This window comes from Eulemur rufifrons, chromosome 19 (genome assembly GCF_041146395.1).
Source record: "Eulemur rufifrons isolate Redbay chromosome 19, OSU_ERuf_1, whole genome shotgun sequence".
In the NCBI taxonomy this organism is placed as follows: Eukaryota; Metazoa; Chordata; class Mammalia; order Primates; family Lemuridae; genus Eulemur; species Eulemur rufifrons.
This window is the reverse complement of record NC_091001.1, coordinates 36063794-36080492: the sequence shown is the minus strand read 5'-3', so window position 1 is coordinate 36080492 and position 16699 is coordinate 36063794. Positions and strand designations below refer to the sequence as shown.

The window sequence follows — 16699 nt, the reverse complement described above, 5'->3', positions numbered from 1 at the left end:
TGGTATACTAAATTCCCAGTTGCATTTGGGCCTATTTCCTATGCTCCTATTTCCTGAGGGTTGATTAGTCTGTCTCATTATATGCCACACCAAACTTGAACTGATGAGTTCTTTGGAAACGTCCTATTGTTTTAAAGCAAATAAAACAAAATACCACTGTATCAAAGCCTGTAGAAAGCTAATTGCTATGTTTACATAAATGGGACAATAGTGGGCCAACAGTCACTGGGTTGTCTTGGTATGGGGTGGAAGGTGGATAGTTCCCTCCACCACAAACCCTAAAGTGGGTAAAACATGTATGTGTGAAAAGCCATTGGTCCTTGCCGGGACTGCCCCTTGCTGTCTTGGCAGTGTGTTCTTGGCTGTGGGAGGCAGGTTAAGGATAACTGGTTTTTTAATTTTTTTTTTTTTTTTTTTTTTTTGAGATGGGGTGTCGCTGTGTTGCCCGGGCTGGGTTTGAACTGGGATTACAGGCATGTGCCACGGTGCTCGGCTCCTGGGGGGTAATTTGATGGAAAATCATTAAATACATAACATTTTTTTAAGAGAGAGAGAAAAAAACCCACCACATTTTGGAAAGTGTGTAAGAATTCCCTGAAGAGTTGTCTTTGGTACGTTCAGCTTCTAGTTGTAAGAAAACCTCTGATGTGGACACACCACTGGTGTTCACACAATGTGGGTAGGTCTGTCTTTGCACCAGCATTTGACAGATGTTGTAGCACTTTTCCTCCTCAGCACTGGCTCCCTGGGAAGCGAGGGTCAGTGTGGCCGTTCAGCCTGGCCGCACTGTGCAGTGGGCTCTTCCTGCTCCCAGCGTAGGGGCAGCAAGTGCAGGGTCAAGGCTGAGGTCCCCAGGCCAGCGGGTTCCAAATTCTGACCGCGAGACTGTCCGCCCTGTGTGTGTTACCTCCCTTTTCTACTGTGCGTGGGGTGGTGAAGTGTCATCCTGCCGTTAGGACTGATTGTGATAATGCATGAAAGGGCTTAGCCTAGCCTGTGGCACCCGGTATAGGTTCGGTCAGTGGTTGCCATGAGCATTGGTCTGTTTCCCCTCCTCTTTAGTGCGTGAAACTCCAAGGCACACAGTTCCTGGGCTTTCAACTTGAATGCTGAAGGCAAAGGAAAATAGGGTATAATTTAGGATTCTATAAGAGGGTGGCATGTATACGTGTGATTAGCACATAAAAGGCGGAAACTCAGCTGAGGTGGGGTTAGCCTCAACCTTCTAAGGTCTAAAAAGAAAGAAATTGTTCTTCCTGCTTTTGGTCTGTTTGAGACAGATGGACCCGGGGAATAGGCTTGGTGCCGATAGGACCAGTTGCAGGAGCACAGTTGATCAACGTTCATTAATCTGTATTTTCTTGTTATTTGCCAAAAGAAAGAATCTTCAGAGTAGAGTAAATAGAACAAATATCATGAGGAAGGAACCAAAGCTCATGATGGGCGAAAAGTCAGTAGGAGGCACCTCGCTACTTTCTGTTCCGAGCTCGAGGGTCCGATGGAGTATTTGCATTTAGGGGCACGTGGCAGACTCCTGTTGGTGTTCCTCTGAGGGTCCATGAAGGACAGGAGAAATGCCAGAAGATTGGAGACAGGCAAATGTTCTATCTAATTCTTTAAATAGGGAAAAAAGCAGAATCAGAGAAGAGAAACTTAAGCAGATGACTAAGCGGGATGAAAGCTGGGAGCGTGGAGCCCGTCAGCATTTCTTCTTGATACAGTGTGGCTCGATTTCCGTAGGGCGTCTGGAGAGGGTGGGACCCACTTAGGTATGTGTCCCTCGTATCTACAGTGGTGATGTGCCTTCCCGCCCCGGGCCCTCCCTTCTGACCTGATCTTCTGTGTCATCGTCTGTGATCATCTGCCCTTGTGTGGGACGTCACTCTAGGGACCCTGTGCCTGCTGACCAGTTTGCTTTACCTGCCTCCCCACCATGTCATTGTGTGCACACAGCTCGTGGTTAGGGGACGTGGTTTTTCCCTTTTTCCTGTCATAGTCTGTTTATACAAAAAAAACAGTGTACAGCATTAACAGAAAAGGAGAAAGACTGTGGGATGAAGCATGGAGAGACCTTTGTCCTGTGCTGGCTATAGTGGCAGAGTCAAGGACAGTGGCCCGTGGCACCGAGGAAGGTAGGGCAGGAGGGAGGGACGTGTCTGGCCTCCACCCCCACAGTCCTGCCGTCTCCCCGCTGCCTGTCTAACCTGTGATAACAGCCTCAGGGGTTGTTCTTGGTCTTCCTTGGGAGGCCCAGGTCCAGCCTGGGGTGTTGGGGGCAGGGTGGTTGCCGCTCAGCCCCCCTTTGGAGTGAGAGTCATTTCCATGTCCAGTCGGGGGAGCACTTACCATGTGCGTGGAACTTTGCAGGGTGCTTTTTGTGCCATTGAGTGCATACAGCAAGTCTGTAAGGTAATCCTCGTCTCTTTATCCACCGTTTTACAGATGAGAAAACTGAGCTTTAGCGGTAGTAAGTCACCTTGCCGAATGACACAGCCAGTGAGTGATGGAGCTGGCATTTCATTTCAGAGCCAGTGTGTGTTCACGAAATCAGGTGTCAGGCCCACCTCGCTGCGTGTAGAACTGTTGTGATGGCTGTGCTCACAGAGTGTCCTTGAGGAAGGTCTCAAATGTGCAACGTCCTCAGCCGTGATTTGTATGAAAACTGGGAAACCTGCTAATCAGATTTGCAGATGATGGATGGATAGAGTGATAGGGATCATTCGTGAGTGAGTCAGAATTTAGGACTCTTGGGAAGCTGGACGACAGACTGAAACGGACGTGATGAAGTGGAACAGGAAGATGGGACAAGCACATTCCCTCTACTTCACTCAGAAATCCCGTGCCCAGGTGTAGTGTGAGAAGCCGTGCCGTGCAGATCTTGTGCTGCCTGCAAATGCAGTGTAGCGTCAGCATCGTTAACATGACTTTAGCACCCGCATTTCCGTTTTCTACGGTGGGCATCTGTCTTAGTCTGTTTGCCTTGCCATAATGGAATACCTGAGGCTGGGTACTTTATAAAGAAAGTAGGTTTATTTGGCTCATGGTTCTGCATGGCACCGGCACCTGCTTCTGGTGAGGGCCTCAGGCTGCCTCCACTCCTGGCGGAAAGCAAAGGGGAGCTGGTGTGTAGAGATCACATGGTGAGAGTGTGGAAGCAAAAGAGAAAGAGAGGAAGGAGATGTCAGGCTCTTTATAACAATTATTAATAGTTCTTGCAGGAGCTAATAGAGTGAGAACTCCCTTATTATCTCAAGGACCGTACCAAGCCATTCGTGAGGGATCCTCACCCTGCCCCACCCAAACACCTCCCACTAGGACCCACTTCCAACATGTGGGATCAGATTTCAACAGGAGGTTTGGAGGGGGTCAAACATCCAAACTATTGCAACATCCCTGTTTGACTCATGTCACATCATCCTGGCTGTGAATGATGACTGATAACATCCCATTCCCCTGTTTTGTCACTTGCCACCCAACTGTATGTTTCATCTACTTATAGAGGTGAGGTGGCTATGAGTGAGGTCTGTCATGTGTCTAGCACCAAGCACAGTGCTAATAGGAGTTCAGTAAATATTTGTTGGATGAATTAACTTGATGTCTTTTTAGAAGAGAGACCAATAAACATTCATTTTGCTTGTCTCCTTAGAATTTTGAAATTCTAAGGCAGGTATTTGTATAGCACACATCTGTTTTAGAAGTTACCTAGAAAAGTTCAGCCGATTTTTTTTATGGACATGTTTTCTTGCAGCAAATAAAATAAAGAAGCACTGCGGTGTGGTCCCACATTCAAGTTTGACCCCTCACTAGCTGAGCTCATTAAGAAGGGCAGTGTCTGCGCTGTGCCTTAGTTATGTACAGCATCTGCACATAGCAGATGTGCAATACATTTTCACTGAATGCTTGTGACTTTCGTTTCATTCTACTGACAAGGTGACTGCTATTGTCTCTAAGGAAACAGTCTCTGAAGTTAAGTAGCATCCTTAAAATCATATGTAGCTAGGAAGATGTAGAACCAAGATCTGCATCCAGTTTAAAACCAAGTCCTTGTGTCCTCTGCATCACAGGTAGAGGTATCACCAGCCTCATTACCTGGGCTTGTCATCTTTCAGACAGCCCCTGTGTTCCAATTTTGAGGGTTTAGAGAATTGGCCCTTCTTCATTTTCTCTCTTTTTCTCTCTACAGTAGTGTTTTTTAACCAGGTGTCATAACCACCTAGGAGCTTTTATAAACCACAGATATTCTAATTCAGTAGCTATCAGGGAGGGTCTGTTTGGAATGAATAGACCCTTTCTGTTTCTGGAGCACATGGTTAGAGCGCTCCCGGTTTTGGCTATTGCACGTAACCTGAGGATACTCCGTTTTTGTGAGTTGTAAATACGAGTCATGGGTTGCAAAGTGAAGGAGTAATTTTACATGTTAGGTGACTCTGTCCCATTCCTCCGCCTCTCAATGAGGTTTGCTTTGCTTGCACATTTTCATGGGACAAATTATATGCATAAAAGCAGTGGTGAATTTCAGGATTTACTAATTTCAAGGAAGTACTCTATAAGGGGTTCATTGAGTAAAATTGTGAATCCAGAGAAAGCTTGAAATGTCTTCTCAGCCCTGTTTCCTCGGTGCACAAAATTGCATTGTGGAGCTGAAGTTGATCATTTCAACATATGTGTAAATGAAAGGACCAAGGCTTTTCTCCGACACTTACACTCGATGAGGATTATTTGTGAAGACCTGGCTGGACGAGGAAATGGGTTTGACTTCCTGCCAGATGGTCACTGAAATTGTTTTTTCTTTCTTTTTGCCCAGTTAAAAGGCTAGGCATGTAGATTTTCATGCTCTTGTCTGGTTTCGGCTTTGGAAGTGCTTACACAGCTAATCTGGCATTTATGATTATTTCCACTTTGAGCTCAGCAGGAGGCTCTTTGGGGATATTCAGACCGAAATGACTTAATTGGATTTCAGCCCAGACACAGTATTTGAATGGCTTTGTGGATGGCATTAATTGGGCAGCTGCCATAGGAAGTCATATATATGTTTTTGAGCTTTAGAATTTTGAAGCACTCTTTGATTCATTCTCTCTCATTGGCTCATTGCTAATTTAGTTATTAAATGAATTACTCAAGAAAACTAAATTTATAGCCTTGAGATTAAGAAATAGGGTTTGTAAGTGGAGCTGTCATTTGGTGTCGGCATAGTTAACATTATCATCTATGTTTGAGGCTGGCTCAGGCACAGTTGTTTAAGGAGTCAGGGTCTCTTGGATTGAAAATTGGGAGAAGAGGATTCTGGGCCTAATATGGCACTAACTGCTGCAGAGTGTAGGGTAAACACAGCAGATCTTGCAGATGTAACTGAAGAAGTGAAAGCTTAGTGAATGAAAAATGTGTAAAAAGAGTCATTTTATCCAGAGCCTGCTCTGTACCTCCCTGTATGGATATCAGGACGTGAAAACGTTAATATCCCTTCCTGGAGGCTCTTCCTATCTCGAGAGTCACAGAGATGACAGTTTATATTATAAGTGATTTCTATGGGAATGGAGGTCAGTCTTCCAGAAGAGATCGAGTTTGAGCTCATTCCTGAATGATGAGTTGGATGTGGTTAGGTAATGTCATTGGGACCTAAAGGGACAAAGATGTTCCTGGTGAGGGAAGAAATAACAAACCCAAAGACACAGAATAGGAAAGGGTCTGGCATTTGGGGAGAATGTGGAATATTTAAAAGCTAAATAGCTATTAAAAACTAAATATACTTTAAAAACAGTGATACTAAAATTTCTATTCCATTGGAATAATCATCAATTTGTTCTCTATAATTAAATTTTTATAATAATTAGCCTTTTAAAATTTGATTTATTTTGTAAATTAAAAATATTTTAAGATTAAATCTCTAGACTATATTCATTTTACAACTGAAATTTTGTACCCGTTGACCAAAATCCTCCCATTTTCTCCACTCCTCAGCCTCAGGTAAGCACCATTCTACTCTCTCTTTCTATGAGTTTGACCTCTTTAGATTCTACGTGTGAGATCCTATAGTACTTGTCTTTCTGTGCCTGGCCTTATTTCACTCAGCATAATGTCCTCCCTGTTCATCCATGTTGTCACAAATGGCAGGATCTCCTCCTTTTGCAGGGCTGAATAGTATTCCTTTGTGTGTGTGTGTGTGTGTGTGTGTGTGTGTACACACACACATATATATCACATTTTCTTAATTTCTTCACCCATCAATGAACACTTACGTTGTTTCCATATCTTTATTAGGCTCTTTTTAAATGGGAAATTTAAAATTTCCTTTTTATTCCACATTTGCTGGAATTTTATGGAATACATTTATGGAACACTTTATGTGAGCATCACTGCCACTCAAGAATGGGGGAAACAAATCAAGTTGATCAGTGTTTACACAGGTGGAAGAGGAGGATATGCAGTGAGTTTTTTCATGGTTTCTTAGAAAGAAGCAAATTCCTTCCCTTGGAGAGACTTCTCAGGTACCAGCAACTTACAAATAAAAAAAAAAAAAAGATACAAACAACCTTTCTACAAGATCTGTCTCAACCTTTTTCTCCACAGTTTGGTTGTTCTCTACACTCCCAGGGACTTCTCGAGCACTAAAGGTCATGGGGTGGCCTCAGCCTTTTTTAACCCATACCTTGGTCTAATTGCTGTAAAAATTATATCTTGCACCTTCATGCTGAGAGTCTTGTTGTGATTTCTTAAAAGACCAGTGATGTAATCTGGAACAAAGGTAGAGTTTGGGTAACACTCTGAATCCCCGAAATAGTAAAATTTGCATGAGCCCTTACAGCCCATACACTTGGGGACCCAGCGTCTTAATCCTGAGTTAATTAGAACCAGGGCCCTGACCGAACAGCTGTCTGATGTTTCCGCCCTATGATGCATGTGTGCGTGAATGGCAGGCATCGCATATTTAGTGTTCTCTCTAAAATTAATATGTGGTTCTAAGATACCCAGGTGCTCTACTTGAAGGGCAGAGGAAATAAAGGTTTTGAGGTTTCTGATTTAATTTTGAACTAAGGGAGAACCGTCGGATCTATATAAGACAATATAAGTGTTCTTTGCTAGGGAAAAAGTACACCTTTTCCTTCATAGAAAAAACATAGGGAAAAATTATTTGGCATGCAAACATCTGTATATAACTTAGGTTCAAAATGGCATTATGTTTCTCAACAGGATCATTTGGGGGCATAAAATGCCTGCTTCCTAGGGTGGTTTGAGAACATCCATCAGTGACACCAGCCTCTCTGGAGTTGGTGGAGTTGTGCCAGTCCTCGAGTCCCTGCATCGGCTGATCCGACCCACAGGCAGTTATTTTTTTTAATAGTTTTCTTAAAATCAGAAGAACATGCTATCATTCAATGCTTAAGATGATTATGTAACTTTTAGGCTTAAGTTTCACACACCTGTTCCCTTCCGGAAAAGGAGAACGAGGCTTTCCCTTAACTTCTGGAAGGGCCTTGGAAGGGCCATCAACCCTGTGGCAAATCCCATTTGGAAACGTGAGCCCTGGAAAGGCAAAGGAAGGGGCGAGACTTGCTGATTCTTTAGTGCCTCTAATTTGTTGTTTCATTTACTAAATCACAGATTAATTGAGCTGCTCTCAGTGCTGAACACGTGGTCAGTGTTGGGTCCCTGCTCTGGAGAACATCAGTGTCTCCCACCTAAGGAGTCCCGGGGCTGATCGCCAGTGTGCCGGAAATGCCAGGGATGGGGGCGCACGTGAAAGACACCAGGGAGACAGAATGCCGGCGTATGTGGGGCAAATCACGCAGCCTCTTCAACCCACTGTCATTAAAATAGATTTAAAGTGGCTCTAAGAAACAGAAATTGTAATTGGTGGACATGATTTGGATTCTGATTCAAATAAATCGTCTATAGAAAGACATTTATGGGACAACCAAGAACATTGGGACGCTAACTAGATATGAGATTTGTATTAGTGTATTAATTATTTTAGGTATGGTAACGGAGTTGTGCTTATCTGTTGGTGAGGCGCACTGAAGTGTTTATAGGCAGACTGATTTTTGCATGTAATTATCTGTAGTCATCTAGTGAGGGCTGTGGGGGTGGCTGTATGTTTGTAATTGTTGAGGTTGAGGTTGGGTGACAGAGTACTTTTGTGTGCACATGGTGAAGCATCATGATTAAAATGCAAAATACCATGGTTATGTTACAGTGTGATGGGTGCTACTCTAGGGCTTTGCGCAGGGAAGGGAAGGCTAGACTTTCTGTGTAGGAGAAGCCCCGTGGTCCCAGAGGTAGAGATGCCTAAACTGGAGTTTGTAGGGTGAATAGGTGTTGAAAACTGGAGAATCAGTTCTTCTCTGGGATGCTGGAGGAGGGAGCTGGGAGGGGCAGCGTGGGTCATCTGATGGCTTTGACACCGAGTCCCTCCATTCACTCATTCTTGTATTTATATTTGCTCAGGAAACGTTTTGCAAGTTCCTGTTGTATGTGTCACATGTCTTGAGAATTCAGGGTTGACAGTCTCATGAAAGACCCAGGCTGCCATAACAAAGTATGACCAGGGGCTTAAACAATAGACATTTATTCTCTCACAGTTCTGAAGGCTGGAAGTCCAAGATTTAGGTATTGATGAGATTGGCTTTTTCTGGGGTCTCTCCTTGGCTTGCAGACAGCTGCTTCTTGCTGTGTTTTTGTGTGGTCTTTTCTTTGTGTGTACACTCCTGGTATCTCTTCCGCTTCTTAAAAGAAGACCAGTCCTATTGGATTAGGGTTCCACCCTACGTTCTTCATTTTAACTTAATCACCTCTTTAGAGACCTTATCTCCAAATACAGTCACATGCTGAAGTATGGGGGTTGGGACTTCAACATAGTAATTTTGGGGATCACAATTCAGCCCGTAGCAGATGGGGATACATAGGACTCCACGGTGTAATAAACACTATAAGGCACTAAAGGGACCCAGAAGACAAAGTGTTTAACTGACCCTGGAGCCATCGGGAAGTCTTCCCGTGGGAGGGGGCTTTTGAAGAGCTTTTTGAATGAGGGTGGGAAGGGAGTTCCCAAAGCTAGCAGGGAGGGCCAGGGAAGAGGGAAGAGGGCTTCCAGGCAGAGGTAGCGGCTGCTGTTTCAGCAGTGGAGATCTGACATGGTGACAGGGCAGGGGGCTGCAGAGGGGCAGATGCTGAGGACTTGCTTAGCGGTGGCTGGCCCCGTGAGAGGGAGGGAGGAAGGAAGAGCCCCCACCCTCGTTCACTCCCGGCCTCCGCTTGGCAGAAGATGTGGGGAGGAGAGCGCACAGTTTTGTCTAATAGCTGGCCTTCGTGACCAAAGGAAAACATATTGTAAAAGTTCACATGTTACAGAAATTAATAAAGTTGAAAGTAAAGTAATGCTTCTCACTCCTGATTCTACTCCCTAAATTTATTCGTTGTGACCACTGTTAAATATAGCTTGTATCTGGCCTTCTGGCCTGAGTTTTAAAGTTCTGTTAAAAAAAAAAAATCTATGTGTGTTGGTGGGGTGAATAGAGAGAGAGAAAAAGGATTTGCTCCCCTGACTGCCTCCACTCCTCCCTCTCTCTTTCCCTCCTTCAGAAAATGAGGTTTGCACAGCTCTTATTCAATAGTGCATTTTAGTGTTTAAAGTTTATTTTTGTCAGCATGTTTGTTATTGGTGTTGTCACTACCTAGACGATGAATCAGTCCTGTGGATGAGGAATAAAGAATGCGGGTGAGCCTGTTAGAAATGCTATGTATGTAATCAGACTGTCTAGCTGTGGCGCTGAGATGTATAGAAGGCTTTTGTGCTGATGACGGAAACTCCTAGTGGTTTGGACCTGTGGGCAGATCTTGGAGAAACACCTAACAGACCTTTGGAGGGTGGAGTGCTGTTGCGTTTAAGAGGCTAGCATTAAATATGTAAACAGAAAGCTTTATAAACCTTTGGAAAGCATGTTACTAATCAAATTTCTATATGTTAGGATTTTTAGGCAGCAGGCTATAAAATGTAAATTCATATTAAGCTTTGCATTATGACTTTCTTATGCTATTTTAGATAAGCTTTGATGAATTGTTGGCACCATATCATCAATTTTTGATAATTTTAAGGGCTGTTCCCATGTGCCCCAACAGGATTGGGGTCAAGTGCCCAGGGTGGTGGCTGAGTCAAGCCTGCAGCCCTGTCACCCTTGTTGACACCTTTTCTGGTCCATATTTTGGGTTGGCCCACTGCTTGCAGTTTATTTCTTTTCTCAGTCCTGGGATATTTGAAGGCAGAAATTGTCATTCTAGAATTTAGAACTGACAGAGCTTAAAATTTGACCAATTAGTTATCTTCCTCCCCAAAACACCCACCTCAGCCACTCTGTGGCTATTTAGAGAGTTAGAAATTAGTAGTTTATTCCCTCCCATTTTTATTAATCAACATCTAATCAACCTGATAACTAGCATTACTATTTGGAATTGGTATCATTCCAGCCTAGTGCAGAGAAACTTGATATTTTTCCTCTTCAGGACAGCTTTATCTCAAGTAAAAAATCCTAAATTCAGCGAGGCTTTTTGAAGCGTTGAAACTAGCCTGTGGACTCCGGTCTTCTCTGAGCCCAGCCTGGGAACCACCGTGCACGGGATGATAAGAGACAGCTGAGGTCATCTCCTTGGAAGCCTTTGAGTTTCGGATTGATAAACACATCTAAGCTGCTCAGCGTCAGTCCGCACGGGTTGAACTTCAGCCAAACCACTCAAGGAGACTTGTGGAGCTTTGTTCAGTGTCTGAAGCCAGTGTTTTCCCGCTTGAATAAGGTTTTCTTCCAAGTAGTTCAGTAGGAATGAAATACAGCTAGTCCTGCCAGCGGTCCCCCAGACGGTCCTGACCCCGTGCTGTTTTGGGCAGGCACTGACGCCTCTGTATTCATTCTGAACTGGAGACCCGCTTGCGGGCCGCTGCTGAGCCTGCTGGGGGGTGGGGGTGCCGGGAGGTCAAGATGGGGCGTTGGAGAGCTCTGAGACCCAAAGCCTATGCTTCTTTTTTTTTTTTTTTTTTTGTAAATAAAAGAAGACGATTGCCTTTAGCTCTATCTGTAGACTAGAGGTCTGGGGCAGTTCCCTGGTGTGTGTCACAAAGAAAAGATTTGGTTATGATGCACACCTGAGTCTAGGTTTTGCCCATTACTAATCCAGATGATGTCAAACAAGTCTTTTTTTGCCACACTGACATCTCAGAGAAACAGGACCTTTGAACATGAAGGTGTTGTGTGTGTTCCTGGGCTTGCTTCTTGACGCAGCCTAACACAGCTTCCACCTGATTTGGGAGGTTGGAGCCAGCCCCCCAGGGTGGCGGAGACCCCAGACAGATGGCAGCAGCGATGTTATTTGCCAAGTGTCAAGGTTCTACCCCCTTCCTGGTGATCTTTGCCAGGAGAAAGAGGACTCTGGCCCTAGCATCAGACAAGTGTGCCTTCAGATTCTGGCTGTGGGCATCTGGTGGTTTAGTTCCTGAGCTGAATGGTAAGATGTAACCCCCAGGGTTGCTGTGAAGATTGATGAGGCTGACGGAGAGGCGAAGCCATGGTGGGACCTCACTGTGACCAGTGCATGTTCTTCTCCTGCCTGTCTCCGTTTCTGTCAGTCAGAAAGTAGGACACGTGGGGTCCCCTGAGCTTTCTGAAGGCTGACTTCAGCCTTTTGGTGACTTCAGCTGTCTGGACAAATAGGCCAGCTCTAATGCAGGTAGGGTAACAGTGTCCAGTGACGCTGTGCCCACAGGACACACGGCCTTGGGCTGTCATCAGAACAAGCCACACGGCCCTCTCCTTAACCCTAACGGGCTCCACTGGAGTAACTCAAGTTAGTTACGGGCCGCAGCACTTGACCTCCCTCCCAGACTTGGAAGGAGGGAAGAACCAGTCCAGGACCACCAGAAGATGCTGTCCCTGCCACCAGCAGGCACTCGGAATGTGGAATGGGCCAGGACGACTTGCTTGGGGCATCTCCATGCCCAGCCCTGCTTCTGCGACAGACAGTGCCACCTGGGTGTGCCCACCACACTCGCCTGACGCTGCAGCTAAACGCCTCTGAAAAGACCGCAGGAGCCTTGGTTGTGGCTTTAGTTGGGTATTAAAAAAAAAAAAGGAAATCTCACAGTTACAGAGAATTCAGATAATCCCTTGGATTTTGCAGTGGTAAAATTTTGTGTTATTAATGATCCAAATTAAAGTGAAGAGATACCTATGGTATCAGTGTGTTAATTGCTATTTACCCCCCTCCCCCTGCCCTTTTTTATTTCTAAAAGGAGATGCACATGGTGCTAGTGGAGTTATTTTTAAAGAAAAGCGTCCACCCCTTCCTTATAGTCCTATCTCCCTAAAGCTGGCTGCACAGAAAATCCTTGGATGAATCCTTTGGTGAGGGCCTTCTATCATCCAAGTGACCTTGTGGATGTTTATCTTGCAGGCTGATACAGTTTTTTGCACAAAAGTGTATTCTTTTCCAATGGATTTAGATCACAGGTTGTAATTAAGACCCGATTTGAAATGTTCTTTCTTAACAGAAGTTTCGAATGAGGTAGCAGCCTCACATTAAACATAGATAGTGGGCAGACTTCAATTAAACCCGCAAAGAGAGAGGTTTTGATCACTATGTTTATTTAAGGTGCATGCTTTGTGCATTGACAGTTTGCCAATGGAGTGCTTTTCTCAAGGAAAACACTGAAACCTTCATTTTTCACACTTGAATCCCAGATGGCCACTGGCACCTTTAAATGGATTTTAAACAGCTTCACTTTCATTAGAGCTATTCCATTAGTTCAAGTCCTGCTCCGTTGTGTCTTTTCCTTTACAGCTTGTGCTCGTAGGCACTGTGTTCTTACTTGCCCACCACTCCGAGTAGCAAAGGACTTAGGTTCCAAATCCAGTTGGTTGCTCTTTTGCTTGGGGCTAGCAGGTAAGCTGCTCCCGAGTTGGGTCCTCTTTTGTCATGGTGAGGGTCTTTCGAGTGCAGAAGAGACTAGGGGTGTGCAAAGACCATTGGATTTGGAGTTTTAAAGACCAGTTAGTTTCTGACTCGAAAGACTATTAAGGAAAACCTTTAGTGTTCCTGAAAAAGTTAACTTCTCTGTAAATTTGGGTATTAATATCTATCTTGGAAGGTTATTGGAAGGATTACATAATAGCCCTCCTGAGAGCACCATGCACACTGAGGGAGGCCTGTGTCAGGACAACCCAAACAGCTGTACAAACACCTCCCCAGCCTTGGCCCAGGGAAGTCTGACTCCAGGCAAATTCACTGTCCACTTAAAATTTTAAAAATACAACACATGTCTAGAATACCCCTGAAAATACAACTACAGATGTGGTGTTCGGGGGCATGATGCCCCGCCCACTGCCCTGTGTTGGTGGCCTTCTTGTGTAAGCGGCGTGGACGAGGTTGGCAACGTCAGCATGAGGAACAGGACCCCTCAGTTGAGACCTCAGTCCTGCACTAATGTTTCCATTTTGAGAGCAGAGAGAAGAGCAATCTTCCTAGTATACACTTAACATCTCGCCCAGATCTGGTATTCCCATTGTGTTCAGTCATCACCTTTTCCTGGCATTAAATCATATATATTTTAAAATCATGCAGCCTTTAAAATAATGCTAGAGAATGCATAAAGAGGAATTAATTTTAAATCAAAATTTATGAACTTGCCTTATAACATTTTTATGATAGCCCTGCTTGAATTGTCTTTTTCTGTTTGACTAAAATAGAATTCGATTTTTTTCTATGGGGCATTTAACATTTTGGATCATAATCATGCTAGGGATGAATTAATAGATCTTCTCTGAGTGAACTGTCAAGACAGATCCCCACTGGGTTTGAAATGTGATTAAAAATGTCAGTGAGCTCGAAGTCCACGGAGTGCTTCAGGGTCCCCCCGAAAAGGTGAGCCAGAGACTGAACACATCTCCCAGTGTCCTGGATGAAACGCAGCAGCAGGCTCTCCCCACCGGGAGGGAGAGCTGTGGGTGTCCTCTGCCTGGCTCTTCTCCGCTTAACTTCCCTGTGGTTTTGGACTGTTAGTGTCAGATTTCCTGGGTCGTGAGGGAGGATGTTTTTAGCCCAAGGTGATGGGTCCAGTTGGTGGAATCTCTCAGTAACTGGCCAGTGCTAGAGACCTCCAAGAGGAATGGGCCTCTAAACAGTAGCCCCCTGCAACCCTTCTCCCTAATTAAGCTGCCACACTTGCCTCCTGCCCCCTGGCAGCCTCCCCTATGTTTGGGGAAGGTGTTGAGGGGTGGGGTTGTTGGTAGGAGGAGGCCTGGAAGGGACTTGGGAGCTCAGGGCCTCGATTATTCTGGCTATCCCCCCACCCCGCCATCACTTCCCTCCACCAGCTGTTCACAGAGAGTGGTTCTCCTCCCCCCACCTCTGTGTAGAGCTCGCCCAGGGAATGGCAGGTGGGAAAGGTGAGGACATTTGTGTGTTGGCAGAGGTCTTCGGACACACAGCACCTTTTTTTCTAGGGTGTATTATTTTAATAAAAACATTGGTTTCAGGCAAATAACCAGTTATTTTTTTAAAGTGATTACTTAAAGTCAAACAAGCAAGCATACCTGAAAGATGCTTCTTTCTATGTCTTTTTAGATTTCATGTGTTCCTTTTATACAAGTGACGTCCCAGATTATACTTCTCTGCTGAGATTTGAGTTGGATTTGAGCATTTGGAGAATTCCTGCAGCTTTGTAACTTCAGAGGTGTAATCAGCTGAAAAATTCATCTTTTTGAAGAGTTCTGTGTTTTTCCAGTCACCTCTCATAACTGTGTGCCAAAGGTAAGTCTGCAGTTTTCTGCTTAAAATAGGCGGGGGAAGTTGTTGTGTTTGCCGCAGATGTTTCATCTGGACAGGAGGTTTTTAAATAGTAAAATGGCAGTGGCGAAACATGTAGCCCCGAGTTGTTGAACCACATGAAATCTAAGCTTTCAAGGGACCTGGTTCAAAATTCAATGATCCCTGTTCCTGCTTTAGCAGGCGATGGTTTCGAGGGTGTAGCCAGGAGGCGGCTCCAGCCTGTAAGATGGTGCGGCCCCCACAAATCTCGCTCGGCGCACAGTTCTCGAATGTGTGCTGATGGTGCCTCCTGCATCCTGTGTTGGGACAGGCCGTGCAAAGGTAGATCAGAACTGCTTTCAGGGTGCTTTCAGTCTAGTAAAGGTTTGACTCCAGCTTTGATGCTAAGAAGGTAAGTCTCCATCAAAAGAGTTGCAAACTGACGAGGGATTCTCAGAAAGGTTTTTACCTGCTTGTATGAGAAATCTGCTTGTGTGTTACCATAAAACCGTAAGTGTAATGCAGCATGTGGAGTTTGGGCCTCGGGTCCTGTAACAACAGACACTGGGCAAGAACATGACGCTGTGTAACAAAAATATTTCTTAGCCTTAACAAATAGTGTGGGCCGTTTGATTTAAGATATGAGTTACTGTTTGGTGATCCAGTTAATTTGGTGTTCTGTCCTGGCTGGGCAGTAGGAAGTGCTTTAAGGGAAGGTATAATTTCACCTCCAGAGCTTTGTCTCAGAAGGAACTGCAAGGATAACACGCAGTACACAAGCTCTCCTTAAAAACCATAATTTGCTTCTGTTATTTACAAACTGTTTTAAAGTATTCTGAAATCTATAATGTCGGACTGTAAAATCTCTTGGTATAATGGTTTCTATAAATTTACTACTTTGATCTAAATTAGAGTTTCCTTTTACTTGATCTATTACTACTACTACAAAAAAACTTTGTGAATATGTTCTTTCTCCTCGACCGCTTTTTAAAAAAAAATCTTTTGGAACATTTTTAATTTCAATTATGCCTCCTTTAGATGTATGATATTCAGAACAGTATCAAATTAATATGTAGTATTTCATAAGGATAGGATTAAGTGTCTTGGTGTCTTTGCCTTGTTATCGTTTATGATTCTTTTGGAGAAAGTGACACATGGTTCCCGCTATTTAGGGAGTTGTTCATTCTGATTTCCAGAGCTAGGTCCTGGTTTGGAATGGAGGGCTCAGCGCTCACATTTTGCAGCGTGGTTCCCTGCCCTCCTCCTTTCTCCCTCCCCCTACACTGTGTGTCTGGCCCTGCCCACCCCAGGGTGTTTTTGACCCTATTAGCTCTAGATCCCCTCCTGCATTCATAGGGCACTCCCACTTCCATCTTTCGGACCCATGCAAGACAGACACCACTAGGGTGTTTCCATTCCTATCCTAGGAGATTTTTGTTACATAAGAACACTCTTCTCAAACCCAGCGTAACTCAGATTTTAAAAAAAATAGTCATTGAAGTGGAACTTTTTAAGACTGAGTCATTTGGAAATGCAGTCACATTTCAATCCATTTGTCAGATTTCAAGGGAATGGAATATAAGCTAGAAATTACAGATCCTCAGATCTGAGCATCAGAATTTATTAATAATTCATTAGCATCAGAATCTGACACTACTTCTTTAGAAAGTTCTTGATCATCAGTGACTTTAACAGCCCTGAAGTTATTGTTGGTCCTCATTCAGAAGCTGCTGAGGTAAGAAGTGTACATGCTCACTCGTGGCAATGTATTTTCCACGAGCATCTAGTAAACATGTATTACGCAGACAAGATGGTATATGAAGAACCATGAATAGATTGCATGCAAACATGGTTACAAATATATCTGTACCCATTTAATTCTAAAGGATTACTTTTATGTCATAAAGAAATCCAC

General features: G+C 44.3%; 1 protein-coding gene across 4 annotated transcripts in view; it reads left to right on the top strand.

The window, feature by feature from the left end:
- NCK2 (NCK adaptor protein 2) overlaps positions 1-16699 on the top strand; it is a 132401-nt gene that overhangs the window by 49110 nt on the left and 66592 nt on the right. For all 4 annotated transcript variants that reach the window (XM_069494034.1, XM_069494037.1, XM_069494036.1 and 1 more), the window contains exon 2: positions 14602-14787. The gene's annotated coding sequence lies outside the window, so the exon portion shown is untranslated. The remainder of the gene's footprint in view (positions 1-14601; positions 14788-16699) is intronic.